The 27,855-nt window shown below is 46.9% G+C and overlaps 1 long non-coding RNA gene across 1 annotated transcript; it reads right to left on the reverse strand.

Moving 5' to 3' along the window:
- Positions 1 to 108: 108 nt before the first annotated feature.
- Positions 109 to 27,708, reverse strand: LOC138769357 (uncharacterized). The gene is made up of 3 exons (XR_011359238.1): positions 27,457 to 27,708; positions 3,379 to 3,474; positions 109 to 718 (listed from the first exon to the last, which is right to left on the reverse strand). It is a non-coding gene; the product is annotated as an uncharacterized lncRNA (long non-coding RNA).
- Positions 27,709 to 27,855: the final 147 nt, after the last annotated feature.

Genomic DNA, 27,855 nt, shown 5'->3' on the forward strand with positions numbered 1-27,855 from the left:
TACAGGACAGAAGAATGTGTTCAGTCTGGCAGAAAAAAACATAAAAACATATACTTACCTCCTTCGCCAGCCTGACATCTATAATAGATCATAGCTGACAATTCTCGATTCAACAGGTAAAACATTTTTTTTCTTTTATTGGTTGATTCAATTTGAACAAAATTTTTTCAATTTTTAGTTTTTGTTTTGTTCCCGGTGCTGACGAGGGGGTGACAGAATAGACATCCGCTCTGCCTGAGGTCCCTTGTTACTACACACATGTATAGATGGACAACACCGACCAACCATGGCGATCACATGACGGTCATTTTTTAGAAACATTTCCACCCATCCCCCCCCCCCCCCAGGTCCTGATGTTGTCGTCTTTCCTGTTAAATTTTTGAAAAATAATTTCTCCTAATGAACGCAGCATCTGCAAACAATCATACATGGGAAATAAGATAAATTCTAACGGTATACAGTTTTATGGTGGTCGTCGTGGTTCCGAGGTTATTGGCGGCCTCGCCAGAGTCTGTGTACGGCCCGCTGACAGGAGGAGTTGTACAAGGTGGGTACACACAGGTGAGCGGCGGCTGGGACATGATAAAACAGCGCGTCATCACATGGAGCAAGGCTCTCCCATCCGTCCGTCCCAAGACAATGGTCGGATTTAAAGGGGACAGGATGATGGGGAAGTGGAGGACTCGGAACACACAGACCCTCTCCGGAAAACCCCAACCTGTAAGGAGGGAGAAAAGAAATCGCTGTTGTTACCAGGAGCACTTTGTAATATTACACTATGTTGTACTGTGGTGTGTCCATAGAGTTGATCATTGTCTAGGTTACTGACAGTGACGGGCTGGGCCGGGCCGGTTCCCCTAATGAATTGAGGGGCCCACCTACTGCCACTTAGCCTTGCAGCACTTTGGCTGCTAATAACTTTTGTTGAGGGGGCCCCACAGCAGGGGCCCTCTCCGTTTAACCAGCCTGGGGAAAAACAAAAACAAAAACAGCAACTCACCTGCCAGGCGTTTCCAGCAGCTCCTCTCCAGGCAGAGCGCGCACTTCCGCCATCTTCCGGCGCGGGCAGCAGGGGACAGAGACGCATCCTGTGCCGGATGTGTCCTGCAGCCTCTATCGTATTATAGAGGCTGCAGGGACACCCGGCACAGTCAGTGTCTCTGTACCCTGCGGGAGTGCACGCTCTGCCGGGAGAGGAGCTGCTGGGAACGACTGGCAGGTGAGTTGCTGTTTTTTTTTTTTTTTTTTTTCTGCTAGGGGCATTGCCAGGGGGTGGGGAGATGGGCTGGTGTCACTGGAGGGGGCACTACACAGAGGGGAGGGTCTGGAGCACTATTGGGGTAGATTGAATACTATATGGGGCACTATTCTGGGGATTAGATACTATATGGGGCATTATTGTGAGGATTGACTACTATATGGGGCACCATTGGGTGAATTAGATACTATATGGGGCATTATTAGGGGGTTGGATACTATATGGGATACTAGGGGTATTGGCTACTATATGGGGCACTATAGGGCGGATTGGCTACCATATGAGGCACTATGGGGGGGGGGCTTAAAAACTATATGGGGCACTATTGGGGGGCTAACTACAACATGGGGCACATTTGGGGGAATTAACTAGTATATAAGGCAGTATTGGGAGGCATTGCCTACATTATGGGGTACTATGGGGGGATTAACTTTTATTTGGGACACTATTATAGGATTATCTGTTGTATGGGGGAATATTAAAGTAACTACTGTGTGGTGGCACTATTATGGGGTACCTTCTGTATGGGGCAGTAATAAGGGGTACTGTTAAGGGAGGGAAATAATACTGCATGGGCTACAAAAGGGGGCATTATTACCATTTGGGGCACTATGGATGGGCAGCTTGTATAAAGGTGGGTAGGTATGTTATAAAAGCGCAGAGCCTAAGATGTGTGTCCGACAGATTCTGTGGAGATGGGTTGTGACCAGAAGACGTCATCATGGCGGCCTGGGCCAGATGGGGAAAACAACGAAAGAGGAAGACTCCAATCAGAGAAGACCTCACTTGTGAGTCATTGGATGTACAGTATATGTGCTGTAATATGCTCACTGTATGGGGGTATAAATGGTCTGCGTATTGGATGCTGTATACAGTATTATGGTATTAGTCAGTATGTGGTGGTGATATGTGGTTATGGCGGTATTATTTGCCCCCTGTATAGTGTTATTGGTAATATTAGGTACATGTACCCTAGTGATTGGTCGCTACTCATGGGCCACTGCTGTGTGCTTGCCCCCCAGGCTAAAATTTGCCAGCCAGCCCCTGGTTACCGACCACCATCTGCTCTAAAAGCTGTGGTCTCGCTGGTATACATTTATGTGTCTCTAATTTTTTATGGCTTGAGCTGTTAGTTCTGCATCAAAGACCCAGACAATTCATCTGGAAGCTACATGTGAGGCACCGGGATGATGGTTGTTAAAGGGGTTGTCCAGCGAAAAATGTTTTCTTTCAAATCAACTGGTGTCATAAAGTTATATAGATTTGTAATTTACAAAAAAATCTCCAGTCTTCCCATACTTATCAGCTACTGTATGTCCTGCAGGAAATGTTTTATTTTTAGTCTGTAGAGAAAAAAAGCAATAAAAAGCCAGAAAAATGGGGAGCGATCTCTTTTTCTTAATACCGACTTTAAAGCATGGAATATTGCATGACATGTCACTTCTTTCGGCGGATAGCGGAATACGCCGGCCCATAGAATGGTGTCTATGGAGCCGGCGGAAAGGCGTGCGGCCGTGCGCGCGGACATACTGCAGAATTCCGTGGACATTATCCGCGAGAATTCCTCCGTATGAACCCACCCTAAGTGTCTTAGTTTTGGTTTTTAAGTGTATCCAGAATTTTTTCTGACAGACACTTGCCGCTCCCGAAGTATTTTTTCTGTTTTATCATTTATTATTTTCCGTCTGACATAGTGCTCTCTGCTGACATCTTTGGCCGAGACTGTCCAGAGCAGGAGAGGTTTTCTATGGGGATTCAGAGAAAACCGAGACAGAGTTCTTGTCTCGGCCAGAGATGTCAGCAGAGAGCACTGTGTCAGACTGAAATAAAACATTTCCTGCAGGACATACAGCAGCTAATAAGTATAGGAAGACTTTAGAATTTTTAATAGAAGTAAATTACATATCTGAAAAAAAAGAAAGATTTTAGCTGAACAATTCCTTTAAGTAGAATGTTTGCACCCAAGCCAATGGGGGACATTTATCAAGAGTGGCGTATACGTACACCAGATTTAAACAAAGCCCCGCCCTCTTTCCCCCGCATGCCTCTTAGTACGGCTGGCCGGCAGCGGAACCCCCTATAACCAGAGCCCCCCGTGTTACCATATGCCGCGCTCTTACCTCATGATACGTTATATCTGCAGCCCCAGAGATTTCATACATTCTTTATAGGCTTGGATTAGATCCTGGCAACTTTCTTCTCCTTTCTCTGCTGCACTGCAGGAACAAGAAGACAAGAGACAAGTTACAGTCATGATCCCGTCTGTATACTGGGCTACTATCCTGTCTGTATACCGGAGTACAATCCCGTCTGTATACTGGAGTACAGTCCTGTCTGTATACCGGAGTACAGTCCTGTCTGTATACTGGGCTACTATTCTGTCTGTATACCGGAGTACAGTCCTGTCTGTATACCGGAGTACTATCCTGTCTGTATACCGGAGTACAGTCCTGTCTGTATACCGGAGTACAATCCTGTCTGTATACTGGGCTACTATCCTGTCTGTATACTGGAGTACAGTCCTGTCTGTATACTGGAGTACAGTCCTGTCTGTATACCGGAGTACTATCCTGTCTGTATACCGGAGTACAATCCTGTCTGTATACCGGAGTGCTATCCTGTCTGTATACTGGAGTACAGTCCTGTCTGTATACTGGAGTACAGTCCTGTCTGTATACTGGGCTACTATCCTGTCTGTATACCGGAGTACAGTCCTGTCTGTATACCGGGCTACAATCCTGTCTGTATACCGGAGTACAATCCTGTCTGTATACAGGAGTACAGTCCTGTCTGTATACCGGAGTACAGTCCTGTCTGTATACTGGGCTACTATCCTGTCTGTATACCGGAGTACAATCCTGTCTGTATACTGGAGTACTACCCTGTCTGTATACTGGGCTACTAACCTGTCTGTATACCGGAGTACAATCCTGTCTGTATACCGGAGTACAATCCTGTCTGTATACCGGGCTACAATCCTGTCTGTATACCGGAGTACAATCCTGTCTGTATACAGGAGTACAGTCCTGTCTGTATACCGGAGTACAGTCCTGTCTGTATACTGGGCTACTATCCTGTCTGTATACCGGAGTACAATCCTGTCTGTATACTGGAGTACTACCCTGTCTGTATACTGGGCTACTAACCTGTCTGTATACCGGAGTACAATCCTGTCTGTATACCGGAGTACAATCCTGTCTGTATACCGGGCTACTATCCTGTCTGTATACCGGAGTACAGTCCTGTCTGTATACCGGAGTACAATCCTGTCTGTATACCGGAGTACAGTCCTGTCTGTATACCGGAGTACAATCCTGTCTGTATACCGGAGTACAGTCCTGTCTGTATACCGGAGTACTATCCTGTCTGTATACTGGGCTACTATCCTGTCTGTATACTGGGCTACTATCCTGTCTGTATACCGGAGTACAGTTCTGTCTGTATACCGGAGTACTATCCTGTCTGTATACCGGAGTACTATCCTGTCTGTATACCGGAGTGCTATCCTGTCTGTATACCGGAGTACAGTCCTGTCTGTATACCGGAGTACTATCCTGTCTGTATACCAGAGTACAATCCTGTCTGTATACCGGAGTACAATCCTGTCTGTATACTGGGCTACTATCCTGTCTGTATACCGGAATGCTATCCTGTCTGTATACCGGAGTGCTATGCCCTGGCTCCTAGGGGCCACTCCGCAGTATAGATGGTGCTAACAGGCAGGGGCAGCTGTGGGATAATGTGGTCACGGTGTAGGCACGAGGGGGATACAGCTGGAAACCGGGCTCCTGACCATGCAGGAATACTGGGCATGCGATTCTTCGTTGTCCTTAGTCAGGGCACCAATTATCACACCAATGCCAAGGTTCAGAAACAACGGTAGTTGTATATTTATTGTAACGGTGGTAACTAGTAGTAACAGTCTCTCCGGATGCAACCGGGAATAAGACAGACTTGGATAAAGCAGAGTAATGGGTGATGCTGCAATAGGCTGTGAGAGTAGCGTGCTGAATGATGGGAGTAGTAGTGATACTGAAGCTGAGATGCTGGGTGGAATGAGACTTGAATGAAATACTTGCTGTTGATGATTAGAGAAGATGATGATGAGAGGAACTGAAGAATGACTGAAGAATCGACACCCAGATGAGAATCTTGAGGCTTGAGACAGGAACACAGCCAGTGGACTGGAGCAGCAGAGCTGGGGGGGGGGAGGGAGCAGGTCTCAGACCCAGGAGGGAGCCATGTGCCAGGTCTGTAGCTCTGGGATTACAACTGTGTGGTGCTCTGTGTGGATGTGTGAGCTACAGGCAGTGCAGAGTGCTTCTAGGAGAGTGTGCACACTGAGGAAAGCACATAATCCGTCTTTGTGACAACAGACTGATAATAGCAGCAAACACAAGATTCGGCTCCTCCAGCTAGTTGTATCCTGTCAGTGTGTGCTCCCCCTCCTCCTGCCTGTGCTGGACTCCAGCCCCTTCATTACTATAGTGTACAGACTGGGGCATAGTGCTGGAGGTGGTGGTATATAGCAGCACATGTGATATATACTGTATATGTACACTGGGACATAGTGCTGGAGGTGGTGGTATATAGCAGCACATGTGATATATACTGTATATGTACACTGGGGCATAGTGCTGGAGGTGGTGGTATATAGCAGCACATGTGATATATACTGTATATGTACACTGGGACATAGTGCTGGAGGTGGTAGTATATAGCAGCACATGTGATATATACTGTATATGTACTCTGGGGCATAGTGCTGGAGGTGGTGGTATATACTGTATATGTACACTGGGGCATAGTGCTGGAGGTGGTGGTATATAGCAGCACATGTGATATATACTGTATACGTACAGACTGGGGCATAGTGCTGGAGGTGGTGGTATATACTGTATATGTACCAGGGCCGGACTGGGGCTGAAAAGCAGCCCTGGCACACAAACCCCACCAGCCCACATATATATTCCCCACACACCTATTGCACTATGTTGAGCAGAAATTTTTTAGCTTTACTACTGTCACATTATTTTCTTACATGTGTAAAGTATTACTCCCTGCAGACTATAGAAGAGTATACAGCAGTGATATCCCATAGCAGGTGTACACAGATGCTGAGAGTATACAGCAGTGGTCAGACAGTCACAGGTAGAATACAGAGCCATTACAGAGGATTTTTCCCCACTCCTGTCATTGTGCTGTTCCCCTATCCGACGCCTAAATAAATTATTTCAGACTGCTGACTAAATGGAATTCACAGACGCTGAAATAAATTCATAACCTGGACCCAAAAAAAATGTATGACACAGGCCTAAAATGCATACCCCAACATGTAACTTCAGACCCCAGGCCACATTAACTTATACTGCAAACACCAAAGGAAACACAGATCCAAGACTGCCTCTCCCCACACAGCTCAATCCCCTCAACCTCCAATCTCTCGAGTGCACCTCCTCCGTACTCCTCCATTCTCTATAGTGTGCACCACCTCCGTACTCCTCCATTCTCTATAGTGTGCACCACCTCCGTACTCCTCCATTCTCTATAGTGTGCACCACCTCCGTACTCCTCCATTCTCTATAGCAGGGGTGGGGAACCTTTTTCCTGTCGGGGGCCATTTGGAATTTTGCAAAATAGTTCGAGGGCCGTACAAAATAACATTATAAAAAATGAAAATAAACTCCCTGTTAATGTGATGGCTGGAAATGCTTTTCCTCGGCGATGCGTTTTACGTGGGCTGGTACTGCATTTGGTAGCATTATATTCAAGGGCACGGCATGTGGCAGCACGATATACAGGGGGCACATGTGGCAGCATGATATACAGGGGGCACAGCATGTGGCAGCATTATATACAGGGGGCTCATGAGGCAGCACGATATACAGGGGGCACATGTGGCAGCATTATATACAGGGGGCACATGTGGCAGCATTATATACAGGGGGCACATGTGGCAGCATTATATACAGGGGGGCACATGTGGCAGCATGATATACAGGGGGCACAGCATGTGGCAGCATGATATACAGGGGGCACATGTGGCAGCATGATATACAGGGGGCACATGTGGCAGCATGATATACAGGGGGCACATGTGGCAGCATGATATACAGGGGGCACAGCATGTGGCAGCATGATATACAGGGGGCACATTTGGCAGCATGATATACAGGGGGCACAGCATGTGGCAGCATGATATACAGGGGGCACATGAGGCAGCATTATATACAGGGGGCACATGAGGCAGCATTATATACAGGGGGCACATGAGGCAGCATTATATACAGGGGGCACATGAGGCAGCATTATATACAGAGGGCACATGAGGCAGCATTATATACAGGGGGCACATGAGGCAGCATTATATACAGGGGGCACATGAGGCAGCATTATATACAGAGGGCACATGAGGCAGCATTATATACAGGGGGCACATGAGGCAGCATTATATACAGGGGGCACATGAGACAGCATGATATACAGGGGGCACATGAGGCAGCATGATATACAGGGGGCACATGAGGCAGCATTATAGCCAGGGGCACAGAATAATGCTGCCACATGTGTCCCCTGTATATCATGCTGTCACAGCTGTGCCTCCCGTGAACCCCCCGCACTCCCGCTCCTCATTCCCCCGCACTTCCGCTTCTCATTCACCTGCTGCTGAGTCCCCCGCACTCCCGCTCCTTATTCCCCCTGCATTCCCGCACCTGTTTCCAGGTCTCCAGGGGACCTCCACCTATCGGACACAGCATGTGGCAGATGATGGCGCGGAGGACAGTCGTTGCGCCGCAGCGGTTGGCCGCTCTGATGAACGCAACCAATAAGTGGGAGTGACAGGGGATGCGGCCTATCGCACGGCGGCCTTGTGCCCGCCCACCTCTACACTGCGCTCCCTGACTGCTAAGGAGCGTGGTGAAGAATACAGCAGGGACATTTTACTATCAGCCGGGGGGCCGGGGGCCGGATCGAAGGACCTTGCGGGCCGGATCCGGCCCGCGGGCCGGACGTTCCCCACCCCTGCTCTATAGTGTGCACCACCTCCGTACTCCTCCATTCTCTATAGTGTGCACCACCTCCGTACTCCTCCATTCTCTATAGTGTGCACCACCTCCCTACTCCTCCATTCTCTATAGTGTGCACCACCTCTGTACTCCTCCATTCTCTATAGTGTGCACCCCCTCGTACTCCTCCATTCTCTATAGTGTGCACCACCTCTGTACTCCTCCATTCTCTATAGTGTGCACCACCTCTGTACTCCTCCATTCTCTATAGTGTGCACCACCTCCGTACTCCTCCATTCTCTATAGTGTGCACCACCTCCGTACTCCTCCATTCTCTATAGTGTGCACCACCTCCCTACTCCTCCATTCTCTATAGTGTGCACCACCTCTGTACTCCTCCATTCTCTATAGTGTGCACCACCTCCGTACTCCTCCATTCTCTATAGTGTGCACCCCCTCTGTACTCCTCCATTCTCTATAGTGTGCACCACCTCCGTACTCCTCCATTCTCTATAGTGTGCACCACCTCCGTACTCCTCCATTCTCTATAGTGTGCACCCCCTCTGTACTCCTCCATTCTCTATAGTGTGCACCCCCTCGTACTCCTCCATTCTCTATAGTGTGCACCCCCTCCGTACTCCTCCATTCTCTATAGTGTGCACCCCCTCCGTACTCCTCCATTCTCTATAGTGTGCACCTCCTCCAGGTAACACAGAGGGGACACAACCAGAGTGACACTGCCAGGAGCCACACTGTGTGACAATGTGAGTGCGATGTGCTGCATCACCGGCTCTCACACACACCTGTCCTAGCTGATCTGCCTCTTTCTTGCACAGTAAACGCTTAGGGGAAGATTTATGAAAGGGTGTAAATATACACCTGGTGTAAACTGCCCACAGCAACCAATCACAGCTCAGCTTTCAGCTCTGGTAAAAATATAAGAGGAGCTGTGATTGGTTGCTGTGAGCAGTTTACACCACGTGTATATTTACATCCTTCTTCTATGCCCCATATTTTTCACTTCAAGCCCGATCTGTGCCCCATATATTTGATTAAAGCCCCTCTATGCTCCAATTACTAGTGTCCCCCCCACAGTGCCCCCACCAGAGAAAAAAACAAACAAACAACAACTCTCCTGTGACCCGTTCCTGCAGCTCCTCTCCCGGCAGCACGTGTCTTTTCTCTATCAGGCATGAGTGTGACTTCTGGTGCTGCATGGTTTTGCTGATGGCTTTGTAGTCCTAGTCCTACACACTACTTACCCCACCTGACCTCTCCCCCCTACACACACACTAGAATCCCCTGCTGTGCTCCGATATAATAATAAGGCCACCTGTGCAGTGCCCCAATAGTAATAATCCCCCCTGTGCTCTGTCCCATAGTAGTTATCCCCCCTGTGCTGTCCCCATAGTACTCCCCCTGTTCTGCACCCCCATAGTAATCCCCCCGTGCTGCACCCCCATAGTAATCCCCCCGTGCTGCACCCCCACAGTAATCCCCCTGTGCTCTGCTCCATAATACAGCCCCCATTCCCCCCCCCCCACCCCGCATTGCCAAATACAAACAAAAACATTATACTCACCTTATTCTGAAATACAGCGCGTCCTTCTCTCTTCTGATCTCCTCGCAGGCCGTATCCTCCCAATAAACTTGCGGTCCCGTGGGCTGTGGGTGGGCGGCACTATCGTCAGTCTGAGCATGATGTTTCGGAGGGGCGGCCGCTGACAGGGGCACACTAATTAAGATCCCCCCCCACACTTACACACTACCCTACCTGACCCCCCCCCCCCCCCCCCCACACACACACACACACTCACACATTAGCCCACCTGACAAATCCCCCCCACACTCACTACCCCACCTGACACTCCACACACACTCACACACTACCCCACATGACCCACCACACTCACACACTACCCCACCTGACAAATCCCCTACACACGCTCACACTACCCCACCTGACAAATCCCCCCACACACACTATCCCACCTGACAAATCCCCCACACACACACTCACACTATCCCGCCTGACAAATCCCCCCACACACACTATCCCGCCTGACAAATCCCCCCACACACACACTATGCCACCTGACAAATCCCCCCCCACACACTCACACTCTCCCACCTGACAAATCCCCCTCTCCACTCCTCCACCTGACAATCCCGCCCCTGCCACCGCCTCCCCCCACCTGTCCGAATCGGCGCTTCTGCCACCTCACCCCTCCGTGGTCCTTCCACCGCAGCCCGCTTTTTTCTGTGCGGCCCGCTCCTCCCACCGCAGCCCGCTTTTTTCCGTGCGGCCCGCTCCTCCCACCGCAGCTTGTCCCGTCCTGGCCCGCTCCTTTCACCGCAGCCAGCCTGCTCCTGGCGTGCTCAACCAATCAATGTGGAACAGGAGCGTGGGGCCGCTGCGACTGGCTGTTGTGCATGTACAACGCGTGCGCCACGGTGGTGGTATATAGCAGCACATGTGATATATACTGTATATGTACACTGGGGCATAGTGCTGGAGGTGGTGGTATATACTGTATATGTACTCTGGGGCATAGTGCTGGAGGTGGTGGTATATAGCAGCACATGTGATATATACTGTATATGTACACTGGGGCATAGTGCTGGAGGTGGTAGTATATAGCAGCACATGTGATATATACTGTATATGTACACTGGGGCATAGTGCTGGAGGTGGTGGTATATAGCAGCACATGTGATATATACTGTATATGTACACTGGGGCATAGTGCTGGAGGTGGTGGTATATAGCAGCACATGTGATATATACTGTATATGTACAGACTGGGGCATAGTGTACATGTATATCCACTTGTGCTGCTATATATCACCTGAGAAGCTGAGGTGTGTATTATGAGGTCCTGCAGCAGCTGAGGTGTGTATGATGAGGTTCTGCAGCAGCTGAGGTGTAGTATGAGGTCCTGCAGCAGATTGGGTGTATGATGAGGTTCTGCAGACCATCATAATACACAATGTGAAAATAATTAATTTACCAATAGTACATAATTGATGAATTGATGGGGGGGGGGGGGGGGGGGGGGCGCCATTTATTTTTTTTGCCTCAGGCAGCAGAAAAGCTAGAAACGGCCCTGGTACTACCCTGTCTGTATACTGGGCTACTAACCTGTCTGTATACCGGAGTACAATCCTGTCTGTATACCGGAGTACAGTCCTGTCTGTATACCGGAGTACAATCCTGTCTGTATACCAGAGTACAATCCTGTCTGTATACCGGAGTACAATCCTGTCTGTATACTGGGCTACTATCCTGTCTGTATACCGGAGTACAATCCTGTCTGTATACTGGAGTACAATCCTGTCTGTATACTGGAGTACAATCCTGTCTGTATACAGGAGTACAATCCTGTCTGTATACTGGAGTACAATCCTGTCTGTATACAGGAGTACAATCCTGTCTGTATACCGGAGTACTATCCTGTCTGTATACCGGAGTACAATCCTGTCTGTATACTGGAGTACAATCCTGTCTGTATACTGGAGTACAATCCTGTCTGTATACTGGGCTACAATCCTGTCTGTATACCGGAGTACTATCCTGTCTGTATACCGGAGTACTATCCTGTCTGTATACCAGAGTACAATCCCGTCTGTGTAGGGTCCCACTAAATGTTTTCTTTTCTCTTCTTACACCTTGGTAAAGGTGTCTGACTCTAGTGTCACAGGTTAGGACAGGAGGCCGCTGTTCCTTTCTCCAACCACTAGATGTCACTCTCTCACAGCACAGCTGCAGATAACACTAAGTGTAGCTAAACACAATTTTTCTATTCTCCTTAGTCTACACTTCCTGAAGTTCATTCTATTCACAGAGGGAGCAGAGAGCAGACCTGTTTTCACTACACTAGCTATCCAAACACCATGGGTTGCTAAACAAGACTCCTAGGTACAAGCGCTCTGCTTTGTAGGAAGGACACTACAAGCCAGCTCCACCCAGTGCAGAGACCTGGGACTTGTACTACCCCAGAGGACAGAAACCCGACACTGTGGGGCAGAAGGCGATTAGGTGAAATAGCTCAGACTCATCCATATGTGAGTACCAGGATTTCTTCAAACACTACAGAAACACTTAACCACATCCTGGCAGAGTATATAGTACATTAGGCAAGGGCCCTCCTATCCGGTCCCTATCACCTGTTACTGTTTCTTCTATTAACTCACCTATCTACCTGTTGAAGCATTGTTATTGACTATTTTTGCACTGAGTACCTGAGCAATGTTTGTTAGTGAGTGTTTGCACTAAGATACCTTTTTCAAGTAAATTTTACAAGTTGTTTAAAATGGGGTCCTATTATCCTGTCTGTATACCGGAGTCCAATCCTGTCTGTATACCTGAGTCCAATCCTGTCTGTATACCTGAGTCCAATCCTGTCTGTATACCTGAGTCCAATCCTGTCTGTATACCTGAGTCCAATCCTGTCTGTATACCTGAGTCCAATCCTGTCTGTATACCTGAGTCCAATCCTGTCTGCAGGGGCGTAGCTAGGATTCATGGGGCCCCATAGTAAAAAAACTGTACCGGGCCCCCACAAACAACAAAAGGCACACTGTGTATTTGTGTGTATATATATATATATATATCTATATATATATATACACACACTCGGTGATGTGGTCACAGACTCTGTGGAAAATGAAAGGTGGAATCTGATTGGTTGCCGGGGGTGACTGAGCCAGTTTCACTTTGCACCATGTTTGATAAATCTCCCCCAAAGTCTCTTGTGGCAGAGCAGAGAGCCAATCGCTGCTTGCTCTTTCAGTCCACTGCATTTAACCCCTTAAGGACAGAGCCAATTTCGATTTTTGCGTTTTCGTTTTTTTCTCCTTGTGTATATAAGGCCATAGCACTTGCATTTTTCCACCTAGAAACCCACATGAGCCCTTATTTTTTGCGTCACTAATTGTACTTCGCAATGGCAGGCTGAATTTTTGCATAAAGTACACTGCGAAACCAGAAAAAAATTCAAAGTGTGGTGAAATTGAAAAAAAAAACGCATTTTATTTATTTGGGGGAAATGTGTTTTTACGCCATTCGCCCTGTGGTAAAACTGACTTGTTATGCATGTTCCTCAAGTCGTTACGATTACAACGATATGTAACATGTATAACTTATATTGTATCTGATGGCTTGTAAAAAATTCAAACCATTGTCAACAAATATATGTCACTTAAAATTGCTCCATTCCCAGGCTTATAGCGCTTTTATCCTTTGGTCTATGGGGCTGTGTCAGGTGTCATTTTTTGCGCCATGATGTGTTCTTTCTATCGGTACCTTGATTGCGCATATACGACTTTTTGATCGCTTTTTATTACAATTTTTCTGGATTTGATGCAACCAAAAATGCGCAATTTAGCACTTTGGGATTTTTTTGCGCTGACGCAGTTTACCGTGCGAGATCAGGAATGTGATTAATTAATAGTTCGGGCGATTACGCATGCGGCGATAGCAAACATGTTTATTTATTTATTTATTTATTTACTTTTATTTATAACCTGGGAAAAGGGGGGTGATTCAGACTTTTATTAGGGGAGGGGGCTTTTTATTAATAATGACACTTTTTTTTTAACTTTAACACTTATACTAGAAGCCCCCCTGGGGTTAGGGTTATTCCCCCCTGGGGTTAGGGTTATTCCCCCTAGGGGACTTCTAGTATAAGTGCTCTGATCTCTCATAGAGATCTCTGCAGCATAGATATGCTGCAGAGATCCATGGGATAGGCACTCGTTTACTTCCGGCTGCCGCAGCCGGAAGTAAACGAGTGCCGAGCCGGGGACGGCGCCATCTTGGAGCGGTCCCCGGCCGGCTTCAGAAACGGAGATTGCTCCTCCGGGATAACATCCCGGAGGAGCGATCTCCTCCACTAGACCCCAGGGAACGGCTGAATCCGGTAATCAGATGCAGCTGTCATGTTTGACAGCTGCATCTGATTACTGTATTAGCGGGCACGGCGATCGGACCGTGCCCGCTAATACCTGCGATCCCGGGCTACAAGCGCCACCCGGGACCGCCGCGGTTCAGAGCGGGGTCGCCGCGCGGCCCCGCTCTGAACGTCCTTAACGGCAACAGGGCGTAAATATATGCCCTTTGTCGTTAAGGGGTTAAAGGAGAAGTCTGGACAAAATTATTTTTTTATATGTTATTACTTATGGAAAGTTATACATTTTTCTAATGTACATTAATTATGGGAAATGCTCATATACTGCTATTTCCCTTAATTTAGTGTATCAGGAAGTGTTAGAATTCTCTCAGATCCAGTGACGTTACGACGAATGGTGTAATTCCTATGGAGTACCATTGACTTCTATATAAAGTGCGCCCCTGCTGGACACTCCATAGGAATTACAGTGTATGTAATGTAATGTTATGCACTGTACTTTTGTGACTTCATGAATACATTTATGGAATACTTTGGGGAGCAAGTGTCCTTGCTCCCCAAAGTGTCCCATAAATGTATTCAATGAATACATATGCAGGGCACCGAGCAGGGAGATAGAGAGGTGCCATCTACCTCCCCCCTCCCTCCCTGCTCGGTGCTGGGCACATATACAAAGTACTACTCCCCCATTATCTGCAGATAATGGGGGAGTAGTACCTGTGCTATCCCTATCACCGCCCGCTCCGCCGCCGCCTCTCACACAGGGGCTGCTTTTCATGCCCCCCGCCGCTCCCCCTCCTCCTCCCGGCTTCAAACTTACTATCGCGCCGCTGACTCCCCGCCGCTCCACACTATCTGGCCAGCCGCTGACTCCCTCCCGCACGCCCGTCCGCACGCCCCGTTCCTCACATTATCTGGCCGCTGCTCTCCGCTCTTGCATGCCGGACGCAGAGTCCAATCCTGTCCAATCCTGTCTGTATACCGGAGTCCAATCCTGTCTGTATACCAGGCTACAATGCTGTCTGTATACCTGAGTACAGTCCTGTCTGTATACTGGAGTACAGTCCTGTCTGTATACTGGAGTACAATCCTATCTGTATACCGGAGTACTATCCTGTCTGTATACCGGAGTACAGTCCTGTCTGTATACTGGAGTACAATCCTATCTGTATACCGGAGTACAGTCCTGTCTGTATACTGGAGTACAATCCTATCTGTATACCGGAGTACAGTCCTGTCTGTATACCGGAGTACAGTCCTGTCTGTATACCGGAGTACTATCCTGTCTGTCCGATTCTGTCTGTTCAGCCATTACTTAGTAATACCTGTTAGCAGTATGTCCGCCAATGCAGCTCTGCACAGTCTGTCACCCAGCTTTCCTAGCCCCCTGAATGCCAATGCAAGGATAATTATGTGACAGTAAATACTTAAGTGTCAAAAAAGACCAAAAAATATTTTAGTATTGATAACTTTGTGGAAAAGTCATGCAAACTTTGAAAGTTTTATCCTATAGTAAAGACCCAGTGTGGTTCTTTAGTGTGTAATATACTGTGTGTTATATCGCCATCTTGTGGTCCAACCCTGCAACATCACACTGACAGGAAGGCAGCGGAAATCATAAAGTTACATTTGTTTAGGCTGGGTTCACACTACGTATATTTCAGTCAGTATTGTGGTCCTCATATTGCAACCAAAACCAGGAGTGGATTGAAAACACAGAAAGGCTCTGTTCACACAATGGTGAAATTGAGTGGATGGCCGCCATTTAATGGCAAATATTTGCTGTTATTTTAAAACAACAGCTGTTATATTGAAATAATGGCAGTTATTTACTGTTATATGGCGGCCATCCACTCAATTTCAACATTGTGTGAACAGATCCTTTCTGTGTTTTTCATCCACTCCTGGTTTTGCTTGCAATATGAGGACCACAATACTGACTGAAATATACGTAGTGTGAACCCAGCCTTAGGCTTAGACTGGAGTTTGGAGTGTTACTGAGGCATGTGATCAGTCGGGTCTGGGTGTTCAGACTATTACCAATTATCAGAACAGGACGAGAGAAGCACTCAGTTGAGCTCTTCTCTCCTTGACTGCAGGTGACGGATTCTATAATAATCCCGGCTCATTCTAGTCACCTGAGGGTGTCTGAGCGTCATGGCTGCGAGTAATGAAATGTTTTGTCATGCCCGTGTATGATGTCAAAAGTTTTTGTTAAATGAAGTAACTCTTTAAAGTGGCTTGTCCAGGATTCGAAAAACATGGCTGTTTTTTTTTTCCTTAAAGGGGTTATCCAGTGCTGCAAAAAACTTTCCCCCCTCTCATGTCTCCAGTTCAGGTGTGGTTTGCAATTAAGTTCCATTTACTTCAATGGAACTGAGTTTTAAACCCCTTCTAATCTGGAGACAAGAGAGGGGGAAAAGTGGCCATGTTCTTATAGCACTGGATAACCCCAAGAGCACCACTCTTGTCTTGGTATTTCAGTTCAGGTCCATTGAAGTTAATGGAGCTAAATGTAATACCACACACAACCTGAGTACAGAGGTGGCGCTGTTTGTGGAAAATAGCAGCCATTTTGGCAATCCCCTTTAAAACCCAAGTCTAGTACAAACAAATGTTACAAGTGGTAAAAGCTAAAACCATTAGATATATGGCGCACGCAGGAGTCAGGATTTTGTAGCTTCACAGCATCTAGAGTTTAACATGAAGAATGTGATCCTATAAGGAGATCCAGCGGATTATCAGATCTCTGGACAGGGTTATGGGTGCTCAGTACCATGTGACCAGCTCCGGAATCTAGAAGCCTGTTCCAGAACATTCTTAGCATGATACCCCCCAGGCCTGTCTGTGCTCTTAATTTCCTGCTCAGCTTACAGACTGCAGGGTCAGGGAGCAGACGGCAGTAGCACTATAAGAACCGACAGCCCTGACGTCTACAGCTGCAGCATGTAAAGGGTTAACCCTGCAATCTGCTTTGAACGCATTAGGGGCCACCTCCAGGGCTGCTTATAGGTGTCCTCTACAGGGCTGTTATAGGGGCCCCCCTTCAGGGGGGATTATAGGGGCCCCCTCCAGGGCTGGTTATAGGGGGCCCTTTCAGGGGGGATTATAGAGGCCCCCTCCAGGGCTGGTTATAGGGTGCCCCTCCAGGGCTTGTTATAGGGTGCCCCTCCAGGGCTGGTTATAGGGCCCCCCTCCAGGGATGGTTATAGGGCCCCCCTCCAGGGATGGTTATAGGGGCCTCCTCCAGGACAGGTTATAGGGGCCTCCTCCAGGACAGGTTATAGGGGCCCCCACCATGGTTGGTTATAGGGGCCTCCTCCAGGACAGGTTATAGGGGCCCCCACCATGGTTGGTTATAGGGGCCTCCTCCAGGGCAGGTTATATGGGCCCCTCCAGGGATGGTTATAGGGGCCCCCTCCAGGGCAGGTTATATGGGCCCCTCCAGGGCTGTTATAGGGGCCCCCACCATGGTTGGTTATAGGGGCCCCCTCCAGGGCTGTTATAGGGGCCCCCACCATGGTTGGTTATAGGGGCCTCCTCCAGGGCTGGTTATAGGGGCCCCCACCTTGGTTGGTTATAGGGGCCCCCACCATGGTTGGTTATAGGGACCTCCTCCAGGGCTGGTTATAGGGGCCCCCACCATGGTTGGTTATAGGGGCCCCCTCCAGGGCTGGTTATAGGGGCCCCCTCCCGAGGTGTTATAGGGGCCCCCACCATGGTTGGTTATAGGGGCCCCATATCACTAGTTTTGTCCAGTTTAGCAAGTTTTTATTTTTAGCTGAAAGAAAAGTAGATGAAGATCTTGCTCCGTTCCTCCTCCTGTGTAAGAGAGATAGCGGAATACGGGGAGACGTGTGACTGCAGATAAGGAGGAGACTGCGCCTGTAGTCCGAGGATAGGGAGAGTAGTAGATGGATATAATGCTGATTCATCCTGACACACACACTTCTGCTACTGTCTCATATACTTTGTGTTTCAGTCCCTTATCATTGTCAAGAGCTCTGCTTGCTGTCTCTGTATTAGGACGTTCTTCAACGGCCGATACCTGTACAGATCTAATACTTCCCAAACCTAAGGCTACAAGTGTATCCAGTCCAGATACTCCTAAACTGTCTGAACCCCATGCGCTGATACATTGTAGCAAACTAGAACACTAGAGAGAGCTGTGCTGCACGTGTTCAGCTCATAGGGTTCCAGATTGGATACAACTGTAGCAAACCCTCAGCCAAGGCTGTATCTACCATGAGGCGAGATGACTATCTTGCCTCAGGCAGCAGATTGCAGTGTTCATGGAGTAACTGTACATCATACTCTTCAACCTCTTCATTGACCGGACAATGGCGGCTGGAGATGAGGGGTGTGAGGCAGTGAGAACTGGGAATGCAGTAATTATTTGGTGACTATTAGAGATGAGTGAACCTCGAGCGCATTGTGGACTAGGAAGTCCTGAAAAACATGGCTACAACCTATGGCCTATGGCTATATCCATGTTTTCCAGGCAGCCTTAGGGCTGTATCCAACTTCTTTAGCCACTGATAATCAAATGCTGAAAACCTGAGTTTGGATAAAACCGAGTATGCTCAAGGTTCGCTAATCTTTAGTAGCGATATGACTGGTATATAGAGGTATACACTCCAGTTTGCTGTTACTGTTTTCTGCATGCAAACCTTTCCTATGACTGGGGGAGCTGTTTCAGTTTTCTCCATTTTTTGTTAAATTTTTAAAGGGGTTATCCAGTGCTACAAAAACATGGCCACTTTCTTTCAGAGACAACACGACTCTTGTCTCCAGATCAGGTGCGTTTTGCAATTAAGCTCCGTTCACTTCAATGGAACTGAGCAGCAAAACCCCACCCAAGCTGGAGACAAGAGTGGGGCTGTGTCTGGAAGAAAGTGGCCATGTTTTTGTAGCGCTGGATAACCCCTTTAAGATCCCTGCTTGCTGTCAGTGAACAGGAGCAGTCTTATGGGCACCACAATATCTACACCTCTCTAGTCTCTGAATGCTGGGGGTTATACAGGTACAGGTCGTCCTCCTCTGACTGTGAAGCTGCACCCCGTGTATCGGGGACAGAACAGGACTCGCCACATTACTCCTGCATAACTGCACCCCAGCTATCCTGCCTCTTTATCTGTGGCTAATGAGGCCCGGGCTGACTCAGCAGCCCCCCCTGCCATCTACAGGCTGCGGGCAGGGAGTGTCAGCCCCCGGGGTTGTGCTGTCAGATAAACAGCCAGCTCCCTGTCAGCCCGCATCAGCGGCCATGCATGCGGACCCCTCCTGGGTGCCAACCAGCCCAGGACTGTGGATACAGTGTGCACAAACTTTTACTCTCATACAAGTCGCCTGGAGCAGGAAGTTTATTACGTATTTGACTTTAACAATGCTGTTGCGGAAAGTTTTTTTTTAAATACCTTTATGGGACCGCATGACTCTTAAAGGGGTAAATGTAACAAATTTTATTGAGGCTATTTTTGCAAAAGTGACAACTGGTCGGTTCCCAAATAGTATTGTCACCTTCACAATAACATCTCAGTGTGCCGTCATTTACTGTTCTATTGTTGCACACATAGTAGTGCCATACTGAGCCCACATAATACCGCAGGGCAATGTATACACAGTGGACAGTGCCTAAATAATGTATCACTATACAGTACCAGACGCCAGTGACATAGGTGTTCACATTATACCACTATATAGTGATCGAATAATATACCAACATACAGTACCTCTTTCCAGTTCTAGTATCATACACTATACCTACATAATACCGCAACATAATGCCCATATAGTGGTGCTGTACTGTGCCTAAACAGTATACCGCAATACAGCACTCGACACCAGGGACATATCTATGGCTCATGTATTACTGCCATATAGTGCCAAAACAATATACCAACACACTGCAGCACATACAGTTCCAGTATCATGGATTACACCCACATAATACCGCAACATAATCCTCATACAGTAGTGCTGTGCTGTGTCTAAGCTACTAAACAGCACTCAACATCAGTAATATACAGTGCCCACATAATACTGCCAGATAGTGCTTAAATAATATACCAACATACAGCAGCACATACCCATTTTACTACTATACAGTGCCCATGAAATAGTTTGCTTCATGATGTACCTCATAGAGTCACATCCTAATATATTTAGGGCCTATATAATACTGAAGGTTATCACTATACAGTGTCTAAATAATACAACCACAATACTAATATAATGATGCTATATGGTGCCTGCATTGTACTGCCATATATTAAATGTACTGGGCCTTAAGAATATACATTAAGGCACCAGTACCATAGTAGCGGCATAATGTAACTAAATAATACCACCATACAGTGCCTACATAATACTGCCATACAGTGCCTACATAATACTGCCTTATAATGCCTACATAATCCTGCCATATAGTGCAAACATAATACTGCAATACAGTGCCTACATTATACTGCCATATAGTGCCTACATTATACTGCCATATAGTGCCTACATAATATGGCCACACAGTGCCAACATGATACTGCCATAAAGTGCCTACATAATACTGCCATATAGTGCCTACATAATATGGCTACACAGTGCCAACATGATCCTGCCATATAGTGCCTACATAATCCTGCCATATGGTGCCTACATAATCCTGCCATACAGTGCCTACATAATCCTGCCATACAGTGCAAACATAATACCGCCATACAGTGCCTACATAAACCTGCCATATAGTGCCTACATTATCCTGCCATACAGTGCAAACATAATACTGCAATACAGTGCCTACATTATACTGCCATACAGTGCAAACATAATACTACCATACAGTGCCTACATAAACCTGCCATATATAGTGCCTACATATTACTGCCATATAGTGTCTGCATAAAACTGCCATACAGTGCCTACATAATACGGCCATATAGTGCTTACATAATACGGCCACACAGTGCCAACATGATACTGCCATACAGTGTCTACATAATACGGCCATATAGTGCCTAAACAATATCAGAGCAGCAGCATGAGAATATCTGGGTTTCCAGATGTCAGAGGACCTCTGCCCTGTATGATGCCCCCCACAATCCATAGAGTCTTCCTATAGGCCTGGCAGCGCCCAGTTACTAGGTAGAAAAACGCATTTGATGAGCGGATCACTGTAACCATGGCGATGTGCCAGGGTAAATGTGGGTCACCAGCAGCTCTGGCCGTGATAGACTGGGAGCGGGCACCGGCAGCATCTGACATTGTCTATATTATAGGGATGAGAGAGAAAACTGCTGTAATGGACGCCCAGCATGATGCCAACCTGGCACCTATAGGGTCATTGACACCTTCCTGGGCAGTCTTCTTCCTGCTGATAGGTTGATTGGATGGATGTCGTGGTGAGGGGTTTACTTGGTCCTTGGTCTCCTCTATGGCTTCCTGAATCACATGTCCGATCACATCAGAGGTTAAGAGTTTGCTAGCGGCGGCGGCGGCTGTGGCCCTTGTACCTGTAACCTGTGATAACAACAACTACAACTACAGAGCATTGACCCGAGCGGTAACACTCCCAACTTACCGCAGCCCGTAATACTGATACTATCCATGGCCTTACTTCTATAGTGATTATCTATCTATCTATCTATCTATCTATCTATCTATCTATCTATCTCCTATCTATCTATCTATCTCCCATCTATCTATCTATCTATCTATCTAGATAAAGAAAATTCAACTGCAGCACCTCCAGACTTGAAGTTGAAAAATACGTGATTTATTCCATACGTGATATACAGGGAAACAACAGCGACGTTTCGCTCCTCCAATAGGAGCTTTCTCAAGCCAGTGAATACACACATAAAAAAGCAGGTGTTATATACATCAGTGATAGGTCAATTAGTGACGTGTACTAAAGTGGGAGTGAATAAATTAATAAATTACACAGTTTCGGTATCTCTCTCGTAAGGGAAATTACATTCCAAAAGATAAAGTGCACTATATAATAGTGAAATGTATCGGTGACATAGATGAAAAATGCAAAAATACATAATAGAGCAGTAGTGGATCCCACACGGACAGCCACAGTTCCGGCATCTCATAACAAAGGATGAAGGTGAACCGCACGCTCACTTGGAACGCACGGCCATATTGTGAATTGTAAAGCGTCTCGGTATCCAGGCAACTGGTGATGACGTCAGATGTAAACATCAACTGGAAAAACCAGTTCCCATGATCAGCCACATCGATGAGACCATCCAATTATCACAGGAATTCAAACCCTCCGGTAAGAGAGCGATCGGTGGGTTTGAATTCCTGTGATAATTGGATGGTCTCATCGATGTGGCTGATCATGGGAACTGGTTTTTCCAGTTGATGTTTACATCTGACGTCATCACCAGTTGCCTGGATACCGAGACGCTTTACAATTCACAATATGGCCGTGCGTTCCAAGTGAGCGTGCGGTTCACCTTCATCCTTTGTTATGAGATGCCGGAACTGTGGCTGTCCGTGTGGGATCCACTACTGCTCTATTATGTATTTTTGCATTTTTCATCTATGTCACCGATACATTTCACTATTATATAGTGCACTTTATCTTTTGGAATGTAATTTCCCTTACGAGAGAGATACCGAAACTGTGTAATTTATTAATTTATTCACTCCCACTTTAGTACACGTCACTAATTGACCTATCACTGATGTATATAACACCTGCTTTTTTATGTGTGTATTCACTGGCTTGAGAAAGCTCCTATTGGAGGAGCGAAACGTCGCTGTTGTTTCCCTGTATATCACGTATGGAATAAATCACGTATTTTTCAACTTCAAGTCTGGAGGTCTATCTATCTATCTATCTATCTATCTCCTATTCGTTGTATACAGACCCCCCACCACCACCACCACCATATGCTGTATACTCTATGTCTCCTCTGTATTCTTATGTCACTGTCGTTTTGGGTCTCCAGCCCCGCGGCTGTGCACTGTGCACATTGAGACGTGAGGCACTGACAGGCTCCATAAATATAACTGCTGTGTGTGTAACTTCATGATACTTATATTACTTGTTTACGCCTGCGACTCCGGCAGCGAGATCTGGTGATCTTTGAGTTATGGCCATATACCCGCGGGGAGCCTGTCACTACACCATAGCGGTTATACAGTTACAGCCTATACTATGAACCCCCGCCGCTGGTGTCATGACATAAGGAATGTTAAAGGGGAACTCTATAGATATAATTCATACTCTAATTATATGTTTTGGTTGCTAAGCAATGGCCTGTATATACCTGTACCCACAGAGCTGTATATCCCTGTACACAGCAATGACCTGTATATTCCTGTACACATGGAGGCTGTAGGGCCTGTATATACCTTTCCACACGGAGGCTGTAGAGTCTGCATATCCCTGTACACACAGAAGCTGTAGGGCCTGTATATCCCTGTACAAACAGAAGCTGTAGAGCCTGTATGTCCCTGTACACACAGAAGCTGTAGAGCCTGTATATCCCTGTACACACAGAAGCTGTAGAGCCTGTATATCCCTGTACACACAGAAGCTGTAGAGCCTGTATGTCCCTGTACACACAGAAGCTGTAGAGCCTGTATATCCCTGTACACACGGAGGCTGTGGGGCCTGTATATCCCTGTACACACAGAGGCTGTAGGGCCTGTATATCCCTGTATACACGGAGGCTGTAGAGTCTGTATATCCCTGTACACACAGTAGCTGTAGGGCCTGTATATCCCTGTACACACAGTAGCTGTAGGGCCTGTATATACCTGTACACACGGAGGCTGTAGGGTCTGTATATCCCTGTACACACACAGGCTGTAGGGTCTGTATATCCCTGTACACACACAGGCTGTAGGGCCTGTAGATCCCTGTACACACAGAGGCTGTAGGGCCTGTATATCCCTGTACACATAGAAGCTGTAGGGCCTGTATATCCCTGTACACATAGAGGCTGTAGGGCCTGTATATCCCTGTACACACAGAGGCTGTAGGGCCTGTATATCCCTGTACACATGGAGGCTGTAGGGCCTGTATATCCCTGTACACACAGAAGCTGTAGGGCCTGTATATCCCTGTACACACAGAAGCTGTAGGGCCTTTATATCCCTGTACACATGGAGTCTGTAGGGCCTGTATATCCCTGTACACATGGAGGCTATAGGGCCTGTATATCCCTGTACACACAGAGGCTGTAGGGCCTGTATATCCCTGTACACACAGAAGCTGTAGGGTCTGTATATCCCTGTACATACAGAGGCTTTAGGGCCTGTATATCCCCGTACACACAGAAGCTGTAGAGCCTGTATGTCCCTGTACACACAGAAGCTGTAGAGCCTGTATATCCCTGTACACACACAGAAGCTGTAGAGCCTGTATATCCCTGTACACACAGAAGCTGTAGAGCCTGTATGTCCCTGTACACACAGAAGCTGTAGAGCCTGTATATCCCTGTACACACGGAGGCTGTAGGGCCTGTATATCCCTGTATACACGGAGGCTGTAGAGTCTGTATATCCCTGTACACACAGTAGCTGTAGGGCCTGTATATCCCTGTACACACAGTAGCTGTAGGGCCTGTATATACCTGTACACACAGTAGCTGTAGGGCCTGTATATACCTGTACACACGGAGGCTGTAGGGCCTGTATATCCCTGTACACACAGAGGCTGTAGGGTCTGTATATCCCTGTACACACACAGGCTGTAGGGCCTGTAGATCCCTGTACACACAGAAGCTATAGGGCCTGTATATCCCTGTACATACAGTAGCTGTAGGGCCTGTATATCCCTGTACACACACAGGCTGTAGGGCCTGTATATCCCTGTACACACGGAGGCCGTAGGGCCTGTATATCCCTGTACACACAGAGGCCATAGGGCCTGTATATCCCTGTACACATGGAGGCTGTAGGGCCTGTATATCCCTGTACACACAGTAGCTGTAGGGCCTGTATATCCCTGTACACACAGAGGCTGCCATCAAAACATGAATGGTTGCCCGTAGCAACTAGTCACTGACTTCATTGTCCTTGATCATGTCCTGCCTGGTTGTTACGGGCAACCACTTTGTGTTTTCTTAGTTTTATGAATGAGGCCTAGTGGTATTGGGGGGCATAGGGGTAGGACCACCAGTGTATTTCTACTGGGGCTTCAAAGCCGCCCTGGTGCAAAAACTCCACCAGCCCCCATATCTATACACTATCGCCACGCCATGTACTAAGAGCAGGCTGTCCGCTTCACTTCATAGGTCCTTACCCCCCAAAAAGGAACAACATAACATAAATGAAAACTTTCTATCATTTATTAATCATTCAGACCCCAGACCAGACCCCAAAATTCATTCAGGCCAAAATAGATTCACACCACAGACCAGACCCCTACATAAATAGAGACACCAGACCCCTATATTTATTGTAGACCCCAGACCCTAAGATCTCGTCTATTCAGAGTCCAGACCAGGCCCCAAAATTCACTCAGAGTCCAGACCAGATCCCTAAATAATCATTTTAGACCCCAGATCAATAAATAAATGTACCCCTCAGATCAGGCCCCAGAATTTACACACCAGACTAGAGTAATGATAATAGCTCAGACCCCAGATCAGACCCTGCATATATTTACATTGCTTCCAGGCTCCTCATCAGCTTTGCCACATAATAAGCCGACACACACAGGATTCATTGTGGCAGCTCCTGGATAAGGGGTAAGTATCACTGGCCTATAATCAATGTATAAATCCAATAGGTAATGGGAAATTAAGAAAAAAAATCTATAATTTGGAATGGGCGATTGTAGTCACCTAACTGTCTCACCTCAGCTGCCCACTGGCAATCTGCCCAGCAGGTCGGATTATAGGCCAGGCCTTAGTCAACAGGTGAAAGTAAACTTCAGGCCCATTCTGCCTTTTGCTAACAGCGGCCCATCCGGCATCAGACAGAAGTACCAGGACGCACTATGAAAACTGAATTCTGGCTTTTATCTATATCCCAAAGAACACAATTTTTTCAGAGCTGTAAAAAAATGGTATAAAGGGCCACAGACAATAGGTGATTATGGATAAGAATAACACAGGGGCCCCTGCCCTGCACTAATATAATACGGATGTCAGTGACTTTGTATAATGATGAATATTTGGGGTACTGTCCCTTTAATAAAACCACACTTCACCCCTCCTGGCGTCTCCTTGTTTGGCCTCCGTACATTATATAATTCTGTAGAGGAGCCGGCACGTCCCTCCACGTATCATCTGTATGAGCAGAATAATGTGTTTCCTTCCACAGGCCGGAGGTCGGGGCGCACATATAGGAGACCCCAAGAATTCACTGGGATCTCTGACAAATGGTAGATTATGCATCATATGATTCATAATAACCCAGATTATGGGAGAAATCTACAGCCATGTTACCTCATGACCTTTATAATCTACAGCTGGGTTATATATCTCTATGGACGACGAGGATCTGCCATTTTAGGGAAGCAGTCATTTTGTATTTACTAGTCTGGTGTTCTATCTATCTATCTATCTATCTATATCATATCTACCTATCTATCTCCTATCTATCTATCTATCACTTGACCAGATGACGTCACAAAAAACGTGACAGGACTTTGGAGTCAAGGACATAAGTACAAGGCTGCACATCCAAGCCGGCGTGTCAGACATTTCTAAAAAATTTCACTTTCTTCCCATCTGGTTTGTATAACCTTTTATTATGCTCCAGGATGGCGGTATTATTAGCCTGTGACTGTGGATGCGGCCTCGTGAGACGTACTCTCTATATGAGCCCATATGATATTACATAAGGTCGCTGAGCTGCTGTTTCATATCATATGGATGGGCCATAATATAATTATAATAGCATCTAATGTAATACAAATCAACTGGCTATAACATCCTGCCAAGTGTATAATATAGTATATAATACAGCATAAAATAACACAGTATAAAATGTAATATAATATAACGTAACATAATATATAATACGGTATAACATAACATAGTATATAATACGGTATAACATAACATAGTATATAATACGGTATAACATAACATAGTATATAATACGGTATAAAATAACATAGCATAGTATAAAATCCGAAATAATATAACATAATATGGTATAATATAATGCAACATAGTAAATAATAAAGTATAATATAACGTTACGTTATATATCTCATTAATAAAATATCTTTATGGTCGGGTAACCCTCCGTTAAAATATCTGTACGGTTGGGTAACCCTCCGTTTCTGGGTTTTTCGGGGGTCACTCACCATTTTTCCAGGGCAGCTTTGAGTTCGGTGCAGGGGGTCTCTACAGCCGCTGGGTTGACCTCCTGTGCGGTCGGCGCAGATTCTTCTGCTGGAGCGTCGGACATATTGGCTGCAGGATCTTGTCAGTGCGCAGAGCTGGGAACGCTTACCACACGGCTGTACTTTTAGGAGCTCTCTATCTGCGTGACTGGCCTAACTCCCCCTTCGATCCCTATCTATGTCTGGTAGGCAGTGGACTGAGAGAATTTTGTCACTCTGACAGGAGGTAGAGCGGGGCCGGCCCATCAGCGGGGAGGGGTGAGAAGAGGACAGAGGTCTGGGAGGGGAGCCCGGCTCCTATCAACTTGGGTGTCGTCACTTCAAAAAACCAAAAAGGATTCCATGTTCAGGAGCAGATGT

The sequence above is a fragment of the Dendropsophus ebraccatus genome, chromosome 12, assembly GCF_027789765.1.
Source record: "Dendropsophus ebraccatus isolate aDenEbr1 chromosome 12, aDenEbr1.pat, whole genome shotgun sequence".
Classification (NCBI taxonomy): Eukaryota; Metazoa; Chordata; class Amphibia; order Anura; family Hylidae; genus Dendropsophus; species Dendropsophus ebraccatus.